At 39.1% G+C, this 17,131-nt stretch overlaps 5 non-coding genes and 1 pseudogene across 5 annotated transcripts; all 6 read left to right on the top strand.

Annotated features, from left to right (window-relative positions):
• Nucleotides 1-863: 863 nt before the first annotated feature.
• LOC145682457 (U5 spliceosomal RNA) lies at nt 864-977 on the top strand. The gene has a single exon (XR_014130921.1). It is a non-coding gene; the product is annotated as a U5 spliceosomal RNA (small nuclear RNA).
• A 1,014-nt stretch (nt 978-1,991) lies between these two features.
• LOC145682456 (U5 spliceosomal RNA) lies at nt 1,992-2,105 on the top strand. Its single transcript, XR_014130920.1, has one exon. It is a non-coding gene; the product is annotated as a U5 spliceosomal RNA (small nuclear RNA).
• Nucleotides 2,106-3,119: 1,014 nt separating this feature from the next.
• Nucleotides 3,120-3,233, top strand: LOC145682434 (U5 spliceosomal RNA). Its single transcript, XR_014130899.1, has one exon. It is a non-coding gene; the product is annotated as a U5 spliceosomal RNA (small nuclear RNA).
• Nucleotides 3,234-9,258: 6,025 nt separating this feature from the next.
• On the top strand, nt 9,259-9,372 carry LOC145682455 (U5 spliceosomal RNA). Its single transcript, XR_014130919.1, has one exon. It is a non-coding gene; the product is annotated as a U5 spliceosomal RNA (small nuclear RNA).
• Nucleotides 9,373-10,386: 1,014 nt separating this feature from the next.
• On the top strand, nt 10,387-10,499 carry LOC145682476 (U5 spliceosomal RNA; annotated as a pseudogene).
• Nucleotides 10,500-11,511: 1,012 nt separating this feature from the next.
• On the top strand, nt 11,512-11,625 carry LOC145682454 (U5 spliceosomal RNA). Its single transcript, XR_014130918.1, has one exon. It is a non-coding gene; the product is annotated as a U5 spliceosomal RNA (small nuclear RNA).
• The last annotated feature ends 5,506 nt before the right edge of the window (nt 11,626-17,131 follow it).

Raw genomic sequence — 17,131 nt, 5'->3', positions numbered from 1 at the left:
GAGAAATGTTTTTGTAGAGTGAGGGTCATGCTTGTATACTTCTAACGGTTCCCAGACAAGAATACTGAAACTTCAGTTGAATGCGAAAAGGATCTGTTCTTCAGTTTGAAGTACCAAGTTTGTCTACAGGATTGTTTCTTCTTATGTAGTGGTCAATCTTAAAAGGTCTGTTGAAATGTCCTAAAAACCCATTTGTTTTATGCTAATAGATCTGTGGGATGTATTTGTTTTAAGTTTCCTCTTTAGCATATTTCTTCATTGTGTACAATTTCTACGAGGAATATATTAGCTCACTTTGTTCTCTCTGAAAGATGACAATGTGGGAACTCTGAAATAACGAAATGATTTTTTGGTCTTCTTTATATGTATTTTACTTTAAAACTTATACCGACATCATAAACCAGGACATATTATTCACTATTCAAGAAAATAGATGTGCTGCCTTCCTCAGACATAATCGGAGACAACTCTGTGTATTCACGATAAAATAGTCGATGACAATTCAATGTTTAGAATTGAATTTGACGATGTAGTGAAAAACATGTAGATTGTATTCGATTGGGAAGTATTATAAAGTTATCAAAGATGTCATTGTGTATTTGTTCAAGTAAAGTAGTTGAATTGGTAGCCAGTAGATGGAGCGATGGTGCTAGTGTAGGAAGTTCAGATGTGATTGTTATTTTATGTATGTGTCGAGGTTGATACCTTTAAACATAACCAATTGTATAACCTTTTGATGTTTGATAAAGTAAAGAGGATGCTTAAAAGAAACTATTCTATATCGGTGGGAAAGTATAAATTGAAATACTCGCAGTGTAGAGGTGTTCCTTTGGTAGATAAGGCTGTATATACCGTTTGGTGTTTCACTCTAGTTTCCCTTCAGTTCGTATAAATCTTTCGCCTTTTACTAAAGATTTCCGTGGAGGGGAACAATAAAGAGATATTAATGTATTTTTCGAGCCTGTTAACTACGGGCCTAATAGTGAAATCCAAAATTATTAAAAGTGTAAGATTTTAGAAACAATTCGAAGATGAATATTTTCGAATTCTTTAATATAGTTCTTATATTTGTGTTAAGTAAGATTTGTCGCTAATACGTCATGAACTGCAAACTGTGAAACTAATGTTGAGAAATGTTTTTGTAGAGTGAGGGTCATGCTTGTATACTTCTAACGGTTCCCAGACAAGAATACTGAAACTTCAGTTGAATGCGAAAAGGATCTGTTCTTCAGTTTGAAGTACCAAGTTTGTCTACAGGATTGTTTCTTCTTATGTAGTGGTCAATCTTAAAAGGTCTGTTGAAATGTCCTAAAAACCCATTTGTTTTATGCTAATAGATCTGTGGGATGTATTTGTTTTAAGTTTCCTCTTTAGCATATTTCTTCATTGTGTACAATTTCTACGAGGAATATATTAGCTCACTTTGTTCTCTCTGAAAGATGACAATGTGGGAACTCTGAAATAACGAAATGATTTTTTGGTCTTCTTTATATGTATTTTACTTTAAAACTTATACCGACATCATAAACCAGGACATATTATTCACTATTCAAGAAAATAGATGTGCTGCCTTCCTCAGACATAATCGGAGACAACTCTGTGTATTCACGATAAAATAGTCGATGACAATTCAATGTTTAGAATTGAATTTGACGATGTAGTGAAAAACATGTAGATTGTATTCGATTGGGAAGTATTATAAAGTTATCAAAGATGTCATTGTGTATTTGTTCAAGTAAAGTAGTTGAATTGGTAGCCAGTAGATGGAGCGATGGTGCTAGTGTAGGAAGTTCAGATGTGATTGTTATTTTATGTATGTGTCGAGGTTGATACCTTTAAACATAACCAATTGTATAACCTTTTGATGTTTGATAAAGTAAAGAGGATGCTTAAAAGAAACTATTCTATATCGGTGGGAAAGTATAAATTGAAATACTCGCAGTGTAGAGGTGTTCCTTTGGTAGATAAGGCTGTATATACCGTTTGGTGTTTCACTCTAGTTTCCCTTCAGTTCGTATAAATCTTTCGCCTTTTACTAAAGATTTCCGTGGAGGGGAACAATAAAGAGATATTAATGTATTTTTCGAGCCTGTTAACTACGGGCCTAATAGTGAAATCCAAAATTATTAAAAGTGTAAGATTTTAGAAACAATTCGAAGATGAATATTTTCGAATTCTTTAATATAGTTCTTATATTTGTGTTAAGTAAGATTTGTCGCTAATACGTCATGAACTGCAAACTGTGAAACTAATGTTGAGAAATGTTTTTGTAGAGTGAGGGTCATGCTTGTATACTTCTAACGGTTCCCAGACAAGAATACTGAAACTTCAGTTGAATGCGAAAAGGATCTGTTCTTCAGTTTGAAGTACCAAGTTTGTCTACAGGATTGTTTCTTCTTATGTAGTGGTCAATCTTAAAAGGTCTGTTGAAATGTCCTAAAAACCCATTTGTTTTATGCTAATAGATCTGTGGGATGTATTTGTTTTAAGTTTCCTCTTTAGCATATTTCTTCATTGTGTACAATTTCTACGAGGAATATATTAGCTCACTTTGTTCTCTCTCAAAGATGACAATGTGGGAACTCTGAAATAACGAAATGATTTTTTGGTCTTCTTTATATGTATTTTACTTTAAAACTTATACCGACATCATAAACCAGGACATATTATTCACTATTCAAGAAAATAGATGTGCTGCCTTCCTCAGACATAATCGGAGACAACTCTGTGTATTCACGATAAAATAGTCGATGACAATTCAATGTTTAGAATTGAATTTGACGATGTAGTGAAAAACATGTAGATTGTATTCGATTGGGAAGTATTATAAAGTTATCAAAGATGTCATTGTGTATTTGTTCAAGTAAAGTAGTTGAATTGGTAGCCAGTAGATGGAGCGATGGTGCTAGTGTAGGAAGTTCAGATGTGATTGTTATTTTATGTATGTGTCGAGGTTGATACCTTTAAACATAACCAATTGTATAACCTTTTGATGTTTGATAAAGTAAAGAGGATGCTTAAAAGAAACTATTCTATATCGGTGGGAAAGTATAAATTGAAATACTCGCAGTGTAGAGGTGTTCCTTTGGTAGATAAGGCTGTATATACCGTTTGGTGTTTCACTCTAGTTTCCCTTGAGTTCGTATAAATCTTTCGCCTTTTACTAAAGATTTCCGTGGAGGGGAACAATAAGGAGATATTAATGTATTTTTCGAGCCTGTTAACTACGGGCCTAATAGTGAAATCCAAAATTATTAAAAGTGTAAGATTTTAGATACAATTCGAAGATGAATATTTTCGAATTCTTTAATATAGTTCTTATATTTGTGTTAAGTAAGATTTGTCGCTAATACGTCATGAACTGCAAACTGTGAAACTAATGTTGAGAAATGTTTTTGTAGAGTGAGGGTCATGCTTGTATACTTCTAACGGTTCCCAGACAAGAATACTGAAACTTCAGTTGAATGCGAAAAGGATCTGTTCTTCAGTTTGAAGTACCAAGTTTGTCTACAGGATTGTTTCTTCTTATGTAGTGGTCAATCTTAAAAGGTCTGTTGAAATGTCCTAAAAACCCATTTGTTTTATGCTAATAGATCTGTGGGATGTATTTGTTTTAAGTTTCCTCTTTAGCATATTTCTTCATTGTGTACAATTTCTACGAGGAATATATTAGCTCACTTCGTTCTCTCTGAAAGATGACAATGTGGGAACTCTGAAATAACGAAATGATTTTTTGGTCTTCTTTATATGTATTTTACTTTAAAACTTATACCGACATCATAAACCAGGACATATTATTCACTATTCAAGAAAATAGATGTGCTGCCTTCCTCAGACATAATCGGAGACAACTCTGTGTATTCACGATAAAATAGTCGCTGACAATTCAATGTTTAGAATTGAATTTGATGATGTAGTGAAAAACATGTAGATTGTATTCGATTGGGAAGTATTATAAAGTTATCAAAGATGTCATTGTGTATTTGTTCAAGTAAAGTAGTTGAATTGGTAGCCAGTAGATGGAGCGATGGTGCTAGTGTAGGAAGTTCAGATGTGATTGTTATTTTATGTATGTGTCGAGGTTGATACCTTTAAACATAACCAATTGTATAATCTTTTGATGTTTGATAAAGTAAAGAGGATGCTTAAAAGAAACTATTCTATATCGGTGGGAAAGTATAAATTGAAATACTCGCAGTGTAGAGGTGTTCCTTTGGTAGATAAGGCTGTATATACCGTTTGGTGTTTCACCATCATCATCATCGATTGTTCAACCAATCGATTATCGGCTGTGACGTACCAGACGTCAGAACAGCTGTTTTTTGACTTCCTTCCTGTTCCTTATCCTGGGCTTTTTTCTGCGTCATTCCTTTGAGCACTACTCTCCAGACTTATCAAGCCAAGGGTGTGTAGTGCTACAGGTTTGTCCAGAGAACTGTTCAACCTTGGTGACTATCCGAACGGGTCACCTCACCTGCATTACATCTCATCTCATTACGTCACATCTCATTGGTTTGGGCTTCGGCCCACCATCTACACTCCATGGCGGATCCTGCTTCAGGCGTAGGCTCTCAGATAGATGGTCATCATGGAGGATTACCACCAGTCTTTCTTGTCCCTCCCGTTTCTTCCACGAAGGTGGAAAAGCGGAAGGATGGTCATAGGCACCGCCGAGCTTCGGAGCGCTCCACAGCCTCCACTATCTCTAATGCCTCCAGCAGATCTAGATCACCACACCATCCAGAAAGCTATGCTGAGCGAGTCATGAACTCACCGCCAGCAAAGAAACAACATTTGAGCCAAACCGATACTTCTCATCCATCATCGTCGCATCAATCCCATCCGCAATCAGGCATTTCATCCACTTCAGCTCCACAAATTCATTCATTTCTGCTCCAAAACTTCGATCCTAAGTACGATAACATTAAGTACGTGGTTCTTCAACTGCGCAAGTACTTACCGAGCATCGCTCTTTCTCAAGTAGTGAAGTCCCGTAATGGAATAATCTTGAAATCTCCGGATCCCAACTTTGCTATCACCATCCGGAACAAAGCTTCCTTTGAAATCTTTGGGAAAACTGCGAAAATCGAAACACTCAGTTCATCGAGACGTAAGCAACCACCACCTCCTAGGAAACCTCCTCTTCTTTCTGTTGTTATTAGGGGAGTCGACCCCTCATACACAGATGAGGAAGTTCACGAAGAATTGCAGCTAGAAGGTTACAACATAACAAAAGTTCTTCGTATTCGCAACGATCAGGGGCCCACATACATGATGCGAATCTTAACCCCATCACAGGAGACGATTGATTCATTGCTTACTCATGGCGCACTGATCTATAAAAAGAGGCACCGTGTAGAACCATCTCGCTCATCACCACCACTTCCTCTACGTTGCGAAAAGTGCCAAGCTTACAATCAGCATACCACTGCTAATTGTCGCAACACAGTTGTTTGTGGTTACTGCACTGGTAGTCACTCAACCCGCACATGTACCAATTTACAACTTCCACCTCGCTGTGCTACTTGCAATGAACAGCATCCAACTTATAGCTACAAGTGCAAAGGAAAGCCTCAACCGGTAACCTCTCGTCCTGAGCTAGTAGCTCCACTCCGGACTCATGACTCCTCCACAAATACTGACTTTTCCGTCGACTCCACTCCTGTCACCATCGATAAACTTCTTGCTTTCACTACATTAGCATTACAAAATATCCACCCCTTCATTCGTCCTCATATCCTCCAGCAAATCGTTCACGCTGCTCGCATTATCTTTCATGTTTCATTCAACGCAACTTACTCTAATACAGATGCTCATTTTCACACAACAAATCTCCCACCCACTTCTTAACTGCCATCACCTATTGTACTTCATTATGGCTCTTGTTGTCTTATTCCTCAATATTCGATCTTTTTCTAAAAACAAATTACTCTTCGAAACTCTACTGCTCGAAGAAAAAGCAAACGCATTTCTCCTAAACGAAACCTTCCTTAAAAGATCTGACGTTATCCACCTCGCTCGTTATAACATCCATCGCCACGACAACCTTCTTCCCACTCAGAGAGCCAATGGTGGGGCAGTCATAGGGTTTTACCATACCCTTCCCTCTCGGCGCCATACTTGTCCATTACCAAATCTTCCCGAGCATGTTATCACGACTCTCTATTTCCCTCAAATTGCCATCACTCTCGTCACCATTTATATCAGACCAGGACATCCGATACCTCTTACTTTCTTCCAACATATTTCCAACACATACAAGCACTATATTATCATGGCAGATATCAATCTCCATAGCCGTACCGATAATGAACTCACCACCTTTACTCAATTTGTTACTTCCAATACCACAGGCATTCTTCATGATCTACCGGCACCATCTCGTCCTGTCTCTCAGACGTCACCCGACATAGTTATCACTTCTAGTACTCTTGCCTCCTCCTGTACCGTTGATGTGCTTCCACTTCTTGGCAGCGACCACGCACCTATTCGGCTGACGTACCGCCGTTCTCAGGCCTCTCACTCTACCAATCCGCCACATCTTCGGCCAACTCTTCGCTACGACAAAGCCAATTGGGACAAGTACCGTGATCATATCTCTGAGTCATTACATCATCTGCAACCTCCAGCGACAGAAGACCAGCTATATGACAGTATTAATACCATTAACTCAACTATCACTCACGCATCAGAACTTTACATTCCAACCACTTTCTCCACACCGTATAAACCTCGTCTTCCCCCACAATACTTACCTATGATTCGCCGTTCCCGTCAATTGTACCGAGAATACCTCCGCACTAGAAATCCTGACACTCTTCATCATCATACCCAACTACAGCGTACCGTTCGAAACTATATCAAGGCTTATAAACTGAGACAATGGGTCAGAACGTGTAATACTCTTAATGACACCAGCCATCCAACGAAATTCTGGAAAAGGTTTAATGCCCTGTGTGGCAAATATACCAAGCCGCATTACCCACTTCTTCACAATAACGCTCCGCTCCAAACTGACAAAGAGAAAGCAAACGCTTTTGCTGATTACCTACAGGACATCTTTACACCTGCACCATCTACCAATCTCATCAATGCACACCCTGTTAACCGCATCAATCTGGCATCTCCTGACTTACAGCCTAACGTCTCTCATACGTTACCAAATCATCCACTCACAGCATCCATCACTACAGATGAAATCATTACTGTTGTTAACCGTAAGCGAAATTCAGCCCCTGGCTTTGACAACATTACATATAGACATATCAAAGAAGGTCCTCCATTATTATTGAATCTGCTTGCCATCATCTACACATTCATTCTTCGTACAGGCTTCTTTCCGACAGACTGGAAAACTTCAAAAACTCTGATGTTTCTAAAGCCCAATAAGCCTCCAACCGACACATCCTCTTACCGTCCGATCCAGTTAACATCTACTTTCAGTAAAATTCTAGAACGTATCATTGTTAAGCGGCTCCATCCGTATCTCGAAACTAAAAGTATACTCCCTACTCACCAAGCAGGCTTCCGACCTTCCTATTCTATCAACGATCAACTCCTTCGCCTCACCAGCCTAATCACAACACACTACAACTCTGTTAAACCCTCTTGCCTTCTACTATTTGACTTGGAGAAAGCCTTTGACAAGGTATGGCACCTTGCACTTCTTTACAAGCTTATTCACCTTAAATTTCCCATTGCTTACGTTCGCTTTATTTATCACTTCCTGGTCTGTCGCCTTTCATACGTATCCATCAACAATCAGCTCTCTCATCCTATATTTCTTCTGTCTGGAGTACCACAAGGTTCTGCCCTATCACCTCTGTTGTACATCATTTTTGTGGCCGATTTTCCTTCGCTTCCTCCTGACATTTATTTATTTCAATATGCGGACGATACTGCCTTTTTAGCTTTGGGTAACACTATTCAGCAAATTAATCAGCATCTGCAAGAGGCCATTAATCGCTTCACTCGTTGGTGCACCAAGTGGAACCTCTCTATTAATGCAGCGAAAACCCAAGCTATCACTTTCATTCCCCCCCGCAAACGTTCTAAGGTCCATAGAAACCCGTCGTTGCTCTCCCTTCAGGTTCACGATACTCCCATCATTCCAACCAGAACTGTCACCTACCTAGGCATCATTTATGATACTCACCTAACCTGGAAAGCTCACCTACAACATATCGCCGCCAAAGCCTACAAACGCTTAAATCTCCTGAAGCGCCTCACTGGTACGACCTGGGGACTCCAACCGACCGTAGTCCTTAATACATACAAAGCATTCATGCGTCCAGTTCTCACCTACGGCTTCCCCGCCTGGATTTCTGCATCCGCTTCCTTTTATGAAAAGCTGCGAATTCTAGAACGACATGCGTTCCGCATAGCCCACCGTATTCAGCTACCCAGCCCTACCAGAGAACTTTATAAACTCATCAAATTTCCCAGCATCACATATCATCTTGAGTCTCTCCGACAGAACTTCATCTCAGCTCGTTACAGCTCTCAGCATCCATTACTCATGGCAAGTATGCATTTTCATGAACTTCATCCTGTCCGTCCTCGGTACGTTTACTCTCCGCTTTGTCTCCTTTTCACACTTTACTGCTACACTCTGCCTCCCGATCATCCAGACCGAGTCCTGTTACAAGAGTATCAACTTCATGCCCATCTACCTCACATTTTCCCTTCATTTACTGCACAGTAATACCTCTTGTGACTAACAGGGCTCCCATCGTCCTCATCAGCCTAGAGATGCCCCTAGGCAGAAGATAACACTCATTCGTCTTCCTAACAAAACCCTGTGTTGTGCCGTGTATCGCACTTCATCTCATTCTTCGCCCTCATTATTTTCTGCTTAATATTTTACATATTACTTATTTTGTTTGTGTTCATATCAAATAATCATTTACTGTAACATTATATTTTGCGATTACCTTAATAGTTATTGATATTGTATGTATTTTGTGATAGTCGTTGTTATTATATATTTCTATATGTGACATCAATTAATCTACATTGCAAGTTCTGGCTAATAAACGTAGAATACCTTTCCCACAGTTATGATTATGGTCGCAAAGATCATAATATCCTGGTTTCAGATAAATAAGAATAATAAAGGTTCCATACAAAATATCACTTAGCCCAACCAGTGTTCCCATGAACCAAAACTATCCTATCCCATCCCATACCTAAAAGAGGGTGTAGCCCTCTAAAAGGATGCTAGCCTCAGGCTAGCCTAAAAAAAAAAAAATTGGTGTTTCACTCTAGTTTCCCTTCAGTTCGTATAAATCTTTCGCCTTTTACTAAAGATTTCCGTGGAGGGGAACAATAAAGAGATATTAATGTATTTTTCGAGCCTGTTAACTACGGGCCTAATAGTGAAATCCAAAATTATTAAAAGTGTAAGATTTTAGAAACAATTCGAAGATGAATATTTTCGAATTCTTTAATATAGTTCTTATATTTGTGTTAAGTAAGATTTGTCGCTAATACGTCATGAACTGCAAACTGTGAAACTAATGTTGAGAAATGTTTTTGTAGAGTGAGGGTCATGCTTGTATACTTCTAACGGTTCCCAGACAAGAATACTGAAACTTCAGTTGAATGCGAAAAGGATCTGTTCTTCAGTTTGAAGTACCAAGTTTGTCTACAGGATTGTTTCTTCTTATGTAGTGGTCAATCTTAAAAGGTCTGTTGAAATGTCCTAAAAACCCATTTGTTTTATGCTAATAGATCTGTGGGATGTATTTGTTTTAAGTTTCCTCTTTAGCATATTTCTTCATTGTGTACAATTTCTACGATGAATATATTAGCTCACTTTGTTCTCTCTCAAAGATGACAATGTGGGAACTCTGAAATAACGAAATGATTTTTTGGTCTTCTTTATATGTATTTTACTTTAAAACTTATACCGACATCATAAACCAGGACATATTATTCACTATTCAAGAAAATAGATGTGCTGCCTTCCTCAGACATAATCGGAGACAACTCTGTGTATTCACGATAAAATAGTCGATGACAATTCAATGTTTAGAATTGAATTTGATGATGTAGTGAAAAACATGTAGATTGTATTCGATTGGGAAGTATTATAAAGTTATCAAAGATGTCATTGTGTATTTGTTCAAGTAAAGTAGTTGAATTGGTAGCCAGTAGATGGAGCGATGGTGCTAGTGTAGGAAGTTCAGATGTGATTGTTATTTTATGTATGTGTCGAGGTTGATACCTTTAAACATAACCAATTGTATAACCTTTTGATGTTTGATAAAGTAAAGAGGATGCTTAAAAGAAACTATTCTATATCGGTGGGAAAGTATAAATTGAAATACTCGCAGTGTAGAGGTGTTCCTTTGGTAGATAAGGCTGTATATACCGTTTGGTGTTTCACTCTAGTTTCCCTTCAGTTCGTATAAATCTTTCGCCTTTTACTAAAGATTTCCGTGGAGGGGAACAATAAGGAGATATTAATGTATTTTTCGAACCTGTTAACTACGGGCCTAATAGTGAAATCCAAAATTATTAAGAGTGTAAGATTTTAGAAACAATTCGAAGATGAATATTTTCGAATTCTTTAATATAGTTCTTATATTTGTGTTAAGTAAGATTTGTCGCTAATACGTCATGAACTGCAAACTGTGAAACTAATGTTGAGAAATGTTTTTGTAGAGTGAGGGTCATGCTTGTATACTTCTAACGGTTCCCAGACAAGAATACTGAAACTTCAGTTGAATGCGAAAAGGATCTGTTCTTCAGTTTGAAGTACCAAGTTTGTCTACAGGATTGTTTCTTCTTATGTAGTGGTCAATCTTAAAAGGTCTGTTGAAATGTCCTAAAAACCCATTTGTTTTATGCTAATAGATCTGTGGGATGTATTTGTTTTAAGTTTCCTCTTTAGCATATTTCTTCATTGTGTACAATTTCTACGTGGAATATATTAGCTCACTTTGTTCTCTCTGAAAGATGACAATGTGGGAACTCTGAAATAACGAAATGATTTTTTGGTCTTCTTTATATGTATTTTACTTTAAAACTTATACCGACATCATAAACCAGGACATATTCACTATTCAAGAAAATAGATGTGCTGCCTTCCTCAGACATAATCGGAGACAACTCTGTGTATTCACGATAAAATAGTCGCTGACAATTCAATGTTTAGAATTGAATTTGATGATGTAGTGAAAAACATGTAGATTGTATTCGATTGGGAAGTATTATAAAGTTATCAAAGATGTCATTGTGTATTTGTTCAAGTAAAGTAGTTGAATTGGTAGCCAGTAGATGGAGCGATGGTGCTAGTGTAGGAAGTTCAGATGTGATTGTTATTTTATGTATGTGTCGAGGTTGATACCTTTAAACATAACCAATTGTATAATCTTTTGATGTTTGATAAAGTAAAGAGGATGCTTAAAAGAAACTATTCTATATCGGTGGGAAAGTATAAGTTGAAATACTCGCAGTGTAGAGGTGTTCCTTTGGTAGATAAAGCTGTATATACCGTTTGGTGTTTCACTCTAGTTTCCCTTCAGTTCGTATAAATCTTTCGCCTTTTACTAAAGATTTCCGTGGAGGGGAACAATAAAGAGATATTAATGTATTTTTCGAGCCTGTTAACTACGGGCCTAATAGTGAAATCCAAAATTATTAAAAGAGTAAGATTTTAGAAACAATTCGAAGATGAATATTTTCGAATTCTTTAATATAGTTCTTATATTTGTGTTAAGTAAGATTTGTCACTAATACGTCATGAACTGCAAACTGTGAAACTAATGTTGAGAAATGTTTTTGTAGAGTGAGGGTCATGCTTGTATACTTCTAATGGTTCCCAGACAAGAATACTGAAACTTCAGTTGAATGCGAAAAGGATCTGTTCTTCAGTTTGAAGTACCAAGTTTGTCTACAGGATTGTTTCTTCTTATGTACTGGTCAATCTTAAAAGGTCTGTTGAAATGTCCTAAAAACCCATTTGTTTTATGCTAATAGATCTGTGGGATGTATTTGTTTTAAGTTTCCTCTTTAGCATATTTCTTCATTGTGTACAATTTCTACGAGGAATATATTAGCTCACTTTGTTCTCTCTCAAAGATGACAATGTGGGAACTCTGAAATAACGAAATGATTTTTTGGTCTTCTTTATATGTATTTTACTTTAAAACTTATACCGACATCATAAACCAGGACATATTATTCACTATTCAAGAAAATAGATGTGCTGCCTTCCTCAGACATAATCGGAGACAACTCTGTGTATTCACGATAAAATAGTCGATGACAATTCAATGTTTAGAATTGAATTTGATGATGTAGTGAAAAACATGTAGATTGTATTCGATTGGGAAATATTATAAAGTTATCAAAGATGTCATTGTGTATTTGTTCAAGTAAAGTAGTTGAATTGGTAGCCAGTAGATGGAGCGATGTGCTAGTGTAGGAAGTTCAGATGTGATTGTTATTTTATGTATGTGTCGAGGTTGATACCTTTAAACATAACCAATTGTATAATCTTTTGATGTTTGATAAAGTAAAGAGGATGCTTAAAAGAAACTATTCTATATCGGTGGGAAAGTATAAATTGAAATACTCGCAGTGTAGAGGTGTTCCTTTGGTAGATAAGGCTGTATATACCGTTTGGTGTTTTTTTTTTACATACTTTCCCAGAGTTCTGCTCTGAAGCGCCACCACTTGCATGGTGACGAGTTTTGCTATAACCTTCCTTTTCCACATCCTGGGCTTCTCTCACTGCCTCTTTCTCGAAAACCGTCTGTCAGACTCATCAAGCCAAGGGCAGCTGGTTTTACAGATCGAGTCAGGGGACCTGTCCCCCCCTGGACAACTATCCAAACGGGTTGTCCCACCTTCATTATCTTCATCAGCTCCACTTCATCTCTCATATATTCATTGTACTGCGTTACGACATTCCAGCACACACCGGTTTCTTGCGATGGGAGATTCAGATGCTCCTCCTGGATCCTTAGGGGAAGGACGCCATTCTGGCTTACCCCCTGTTTTCGTCACTCCGTCTGCTTCGACCACGAAGGTGGTCAAAAGAAAGGAAAAGGGCACTAGACAACGATCGCAGTCGGGCAGTTCAACTGCATCCACTGCTTCAAATGTGTCTACTCGATCCAGGTCTCCAAGGCAGCAGCAACTCTACTCTGAAACTATCAAACAACCTCACCATCAGGCCAAGAAACCGCACAGAGACAATACTTCAGAACCTTCAGACATGGAAACCGGAAACATGAGTACTCCTATTATTCCTCAATTTCAACAATCAAACATAAACCAACCTCCTAAACCTATACTTCACTCCTTCCTTCTCCAGCATTTCGACACTAAATACAGTAACGAAAAGTTCATTACCCTACAACTTCGGAAATATCTTCCAAGTATACCACTCACAGAAGTAATCAAAACTAGAAATGGTTGTATCCTAAAATCCACAGATCCACAGTTTGCCATCACTGTTAGGAATAAGGCTTCTTTCGAAATCTTTGGAAAGAATGCTACCATTACCACTCTTTCTGCTGCACGTCAGAAGCAGCCACCACCACCTAGACGTCCACCTTTCCTGTCTGTCGTCATCCGAGGGGTCGACCCTTCCTATTCTGACAATGAGATACAAGAAGAACTCCAACTCGCAGGTCACACCATCCATAAAGTCATGCGTATACGTAACAATGCTGGGCCGACATATATGGTACGTGTACTCACTGCCTCACAAAATACCATAGATTCATTGCTCACTACTGGCGCTTACATCTATTATCGTCGGCACAGGGTCGAACCCTCACGCTCGCCTGCTGCTCTTCCTGTGCGTTGCGAAAATTGTCAAACTTACAGTGATCATAGCACAGATAGTTGCAAGAATCCACCAGTCTGTGGTTATTGTGCAGGCCCTCATCAAACACGCACTTGTCGGAATCTCGAACGGCCACCCGAATGTCCAACCTGCCACGACCAACATCCGGCCTACAGCTATAAGTGCAAGAATAAACCACAACCTGACCAACAACACCCACATTTAGTAGTTCCACTCCGTATCCCAGACTCTTCACCTCCTCCCAGCCAACAAACTACCGATCCAGTTACCATTCAACAACTACTTCAATTTCTAACTCTCGCTTTACAGAACATCCATCCCTTTCAGCGCAATCACATTCTTCAGCAACTCACTAAGGCCGCTAAATCTGTTTTCAACGTTAACTTCTACGCCACTTATACGAACAACTACGTCCATTTCCATACATCTCCACAAGAAACTGCTGTTTAACTCTGTACATCATGGATTTAGTCTTTCTCTTCCTAAATATCCGCTCTCTACCCAAGAATAAAACTTTATTTGAAGCACTTTTACTTGAAGAACAAGTCTCAGCCTTCTTGCTGAACGAGACATTTCTTACGAAAACCACCTCCTGTAACATTCCTCGTTATACGCTTGTACGTCACGACAACACAGCACCAGCATTACGGGCAAATGGAGGCGTAGCAATCGGATTTCGAAATCACATACCTCATCGCAATCACATTTGTTCCATTCCTCACCTCCCAGAGCATATAATCACTACCTTATATTTCAAGTCTATCATGATCACCTTCGCTACTATTTACGTTCGCCCAGGTCATCCTATTCCACTCTCATTTTTTAGTCACATCTCTCACACCTATAAACATTATATCATCCTCGCTGACATCAACTATCATAGTCGCACTCCTGTTGAACGCACACAATTCTCAGATCATATAACCACGCACACCACTGGCATTCTACACATCCCTCCGACTCCTACTCGACCTGTATCAAATTCCACCCCTGACATTGCTATCACTTCAAATACACTTGCTGCTAAGATCACCCTTACAGTCCTGGACCTACTCGGTAGTGATCATGCCCCGATCAAGCTCTCATATCATATGGGCAATGCTCGACCTCACGATGCACCTCCGCCAATTCGAACTCCACGTTTCGACAAAGCTGATTGGGATCATTACCGCGACTATCTTACCACTGCCGTAGCTCATTTGCACCCTCCCACTACATCAGATGAGCTTTACACACATATTGAAACGATCACCTCAGAAATCACCCATGCATCAGAACTGTATATTCCTACCACCAGTTCCACCCCTTATCAGCCTAAATTACCTCCGCATTACCTCACTCACATCAAACGTTCCCGGCAAGCTTATCGAGAATACATAAGAACACAAAACCCCGAGGCTCTTCAACTTCACCATCAACTGCAACGTTCAGTCAAAAACTACATTCAAGCATACAAACGCCGCCAATGGATCAAAGCCTGTAATAACCTTACTGACCATGCACACCCTTCACGTTATTGGAAACGTCTCAACGCACTCTGTGGCAAGTACAGCAAAACCCCATATCCTCTCATCATCGACAACAGTCACGCACCATCTGACCAAGCTAAAGCCAATGCCTTTGCTGACTATCTACAAGACATCTTCACACCATCCCGTCATGACCACATTTTTGCTCATCCAGTCGATCATGTCAACACTGCACATCCTATCCTTCAACCAAATCACAATCATATTTTGCCGCAGCATGAACTCACAGCTCCAATCACTGTTACAGACATCACAACAGTCGTGCAGCATAAACGAAACTCTGCTCCTGGTTTTGATTCCATCACATATCGTCATATCAAAGAAAGTCCTATTTCTCTACTTCTTCTTCTAGCCTCTATTTACACTTTTATTCTCAGAACTGGCTTTTTCCCCGCTGAATGGAAGATGTCCAAAACCCTCATGTTTCCGAAACCAAACAAACCTCCTAGCGCAGTCTCTTCCTACCGACCTATACAACTTACTTCCACTTTCAGCAAAATTCTTGAGCGCATCCTTGTCAACAGACTTCATCCATACCTCCACGCACGTAATCTCATTCCTTCTTTTCAAGCCGGATTCCGCCCATCTTATTCCATTAACGATCAGCTTCAACGTCTAACCACTCTCATTACAAATCACTATAATTCCGTTCGTCCATCCTGCCTTGTTCTGTTCGACCTAGAAAAAGCATTCGATAAAGTCTGGCACCTTGCACTTATTTTCAAACTCATCAAGCTTAAATTGCCCATGTCTTACATTCGCTTCATTTTTCACTTCTTGGCATGCCGTATCACATATGTTAATATCAACAACCATCTATCACATCCTATCTTCCTAAATTCTGGTGTCCCACAAGGCTCAGCTCTGTCCCCTTTGCTGTATTTACTATTTGTTTCCGATTTTCCTTCTCTTCCAGACGACGTGTATACTTTCCAGTATGCAGATGATACAGCCTTCCTTGCACTTGGTCGCACCATCAACCATATCAACCTCATCTTACAAGAATCTATTAATCGTTTTTCACACTGGTGTCATAAATGGCACCTTACCATAAATGCTTCGAAAACACAGGCCATAGTATTTTTGCCGCCACGCAAAAGCTCCAAGACCCACAGAAACCCATCACTTCTTTCTCTAAAAATTCAAGATACAGCGATCCGTCCATCAAAAACTGTTACTTACCTTGGTATTGTTTTTGACCACCATCTCACCTGGCTTCCTCATCTTAATTACATCAAAACCAAAGTATATAATCGTCTAAATCTCCTTAAACGTCTCACTGGCACTACCTGGGGCCCCACCTCAACCATGGTTCTCAACACATATAAAGCATTTCTCCGCCCTGTCCTTACATACGGTTTCACCGCTTGGCTCTCAGCTCCTACCTCGTACTACTACAAACTTGCAACATTTGAACGTCATGCCTTCCGCATTGCCTACCGCATTTCTCTTCCCAGTCCGACTAGATACCTATGTTTTTGTAGAGTGAGGGTCATGCTTGTATACTTCTAACGGTTCCCAGACAAGAATACTGAAACTTCAGTTGAATGCGGAAAGGATCTGTTCTTCAGTTTGAAGTACCAAGTTTGTCTACAGGATTGTTTCTTCTTATGTAGTGGTCAATCTTAAAAGGTCTGTTGAAATGTCCTAAAAACCCATTTGTTTTATGCTAATAGATCTGTGGGATGTATTTGTTTTAAGTTTCCTCTTTAGCATATTTCTTCATTGTGTACAATTTCTACGAGGAATATATTAGCTCACTTTGTTCTCTCTCAAA

Source organism: Thermobia domestica, chromosome 3, assembly GCF_964235325.1.
Source record: "Thermobia domestica chromosome 3, izTheDome1.hap1.1, whole genome shotgun sequence".
In the NCBI taxonomy this organism is placed as follows: domain Eukaryota; kingdom Metazoa; phylum Arthropoda; class Insecta; order Zygentoma; family Lepismatidae; genus Thermobia; species Thermobia domestica.
The sequence above is the reverse complement of the archived record's forward strand: the minus strand, read 5'-3'. Positions and strand labels throughout refer to the sequence as shown.